The sequence below is a fragment of the Falco punctatus genome (genome assembly GCF_963210335.1).
Source record: "Falco punctatus genome assembly, chromosome: 2".
Lineage (NCBI taxonomy): Eukaryota > Metazoa > Chordata > Aves > Falconiformes > Falconidae > Falco > Falco punctatus.
This window is the reverse complement of record NC_137581.1, coordinates 76,640,396-76,643,018: the sequence shown is the minus strand read 5'-3', so window position 1 is coordinate 76,643,018 and position 2,623 is coordinate 76,640,396.

Genomic DNA, 2,623 nt, shown 5'->3' with positions numbered 1-2,623 from the left:
GGGGGAGGCAGAAAATTTCTTTTCATTCTCTCCTTTGCCTTGCCTTGCCTTTCAGTTAGGAGTGTGAAAGGGCTTGTACTGGCCCATCCTCTACTGCCTTGCCTGCTTCCTCTGCTGCCCATGGGGTGCCGGGTTTTGGTGGGTGCAGACCTGCATGGTTTGGGTCATTAGGGATTTGTTCTTGCCTCATGATATCGGAGCTACCTGAGTTTTTAGTGTTGTTGGTGCTACCCCTACACAACTCCTGTGTGTATTTGCCACGTGAACAGATAAGTCCCACATGAATGATGGATACAAAGGTGACTCTGCTCCTTCTGGGTGATGATGTGGGAGTCATGCATATCATTCCTTTCCGAAATAAATACAAAAGTCTTCCAAAGTAAGCTTCTACTGGGAGCCTTGTCATGTTCACACTGTGGAGAAATCAGCTTGTCTTTTAGTGTCTTTGCATGGAAACATGACTGAGAAATGAACTACTGTGCAGAGAAGAAGGAGAAACTCATTGAAGACCAGTAAAAGAAAGCAATGTGACTGGATCGTTAGCCATGCTAAGAAACTGTTTTGCTCAGCATGCTTGAATTGAACACCCACTTCTCTTTTTTTTTCATAAACAAAGCAAAAAAATCCCCAAGACCCTTATTGTATGTCTGCTTGTCCATACTTTTGAGTCACTCAACTCCATACGTTCTTCCTGCCCCACATTTTGGGATTGATTTGGCAGGAAAAAAAGGCAGTGGAAAGGCCATGAGACAAGCTGTGCTCATTTAGTTGTGGTTTCTAAGCGCAGGTAAGAAGCAGCTGTCCCTGGAGGTATTTGCACCTGACATGGAGGCTTGGGATGAGGCTTAGAAATTTGTATTACCCAGAAGTTTTGGCTTTGTAAGGCAAAGCAGCAGTGGGGGCCTTTTATGTATCTTAGGGGCTGAACCATATTTTGGCTTTGTAAGGCAAAGCAGCAGTGTAGGTCTTTCATGTATCTTGGGGGCTGAACCGTATCTGTGATCAGATCTCCAACATCCAGCAGTGCAAAGGGGCAACCAAGCTGGAGGGAAGAATTTGGCACATGCTGAGAGAAGGTATCACCAGTCCAACTCCCTGTGGCTTCCTGCTGTGATTTTAGTTCAGTCTGCTCTGGAGGACTTACTGCTTGTGTTCCGGTTCCTTCTGGGAGAGCCATTCTTGAAAGATTATTGTCATCTGAAAATCACAAATTCATTCAGAACAAGGCATTGTTATTCTGAGTTAAGAGTTGTATACGTGGGGTGGTATCCAAGAAGGGTTATTTTGCTTTAAATTTGCATCCTATCTTAGTTTGGATTAATTTTTGAAAGTCAGCAAGCTCTTAGGTTTGTGGGTGTGTAACAAATTCAGAATTAAGCCCCAGAGATTTATATCTGAAATTGCTGACGTACACAGTCACCAATTTGCCACTTTTGTCTTTTTCCTGGTAATTTGTTTACCCAAGGAATTGCACGTTTTCCCCCATGGGTCTTTGATGAAGTTAATATGGGAAACAGCTGGTCAGTGGAACTGGTTAAAAAGAGCAGAAGAAAGTTTTCTGCCTACATTTACTTTTTCCATCAAATAAAACCAATATTTTAAAAGTTTTTTTTTTTTTAAAAGAAAAGTTCTGCTGCTTACATATAAGTCCAGCACCCATACACACAGTCAGGATAGCCACCATCTGTTAAACACATTGCTTAAAACATCTCATTGCCTGTGTTTTAATAGGTTATATATTAAATTTTGAGCTCCTAAATAAAGACACAGCGTAGTTCTTAGTCCATATCATGGAGATCTCAATGGCTCTATACCAGCACTGCTGCTTAAAAGCAGGGTATGATATGCAGATTTTTTTATTACTACAAGAACAATTTCCCATAATTTCACATTCCTTTCTCAACCCATTCTGTTGTGTGGGATTTGGGAAACATTTATTTTAGGGAGAGAGAGGTTAAAAATAGTGCGTTTTATGCAGGAATGAATTGATTTTTAGCCAGAACAAAACCTTGATGAAGCAAGAGCATAGAGTGAGCATTTTATCTTACCCTCAGTCTCCAGTGTGTTTATGTAGGAGCTCATTCCTAATGTTTTCTTGCATTAGCCTGATCTGGTCACTAGATGTTGCTAGGTATCTATGTCAGTAGTCGTTTTGGCCTATTTAACTATAAGGCTTTATAGGTGTAAGAAAAGAAGGTTACTATCCGTAACAACTTAAGAGTTATTTCACTCAGTTTATTGATGTTATCAGTAAAAAAAGCCCCCACTTCCCTCACTTCACGATAAAGCCGTGTCCTTTCGTGTTAATGGACTCTACTGGGCAAAGCAGATTTCCCCACCGCCCAAAACTTGAATTTCATTTTGAATGCTTGAGATGTTTCTGGTAAAAGTAAAGATTTAGGCAAACAGCTCTTGTCGCTTAGGACTTGAGAGTGGCCCATGAGAAACAATGGGCATGACCTTACTCTGGCCCTGCAATGTGACCACGGGACTTCTTGCTTCCCCCGACTGGACAGTCGGTTATTCCTCCTGAGACCTTTCTCCTCAGTGGCTTCCCAAGTAAAACAAGTTTAATGTTCACAGTATGTGACTGCTTCCCAGTACCGCTGGATAAATGCAGTTA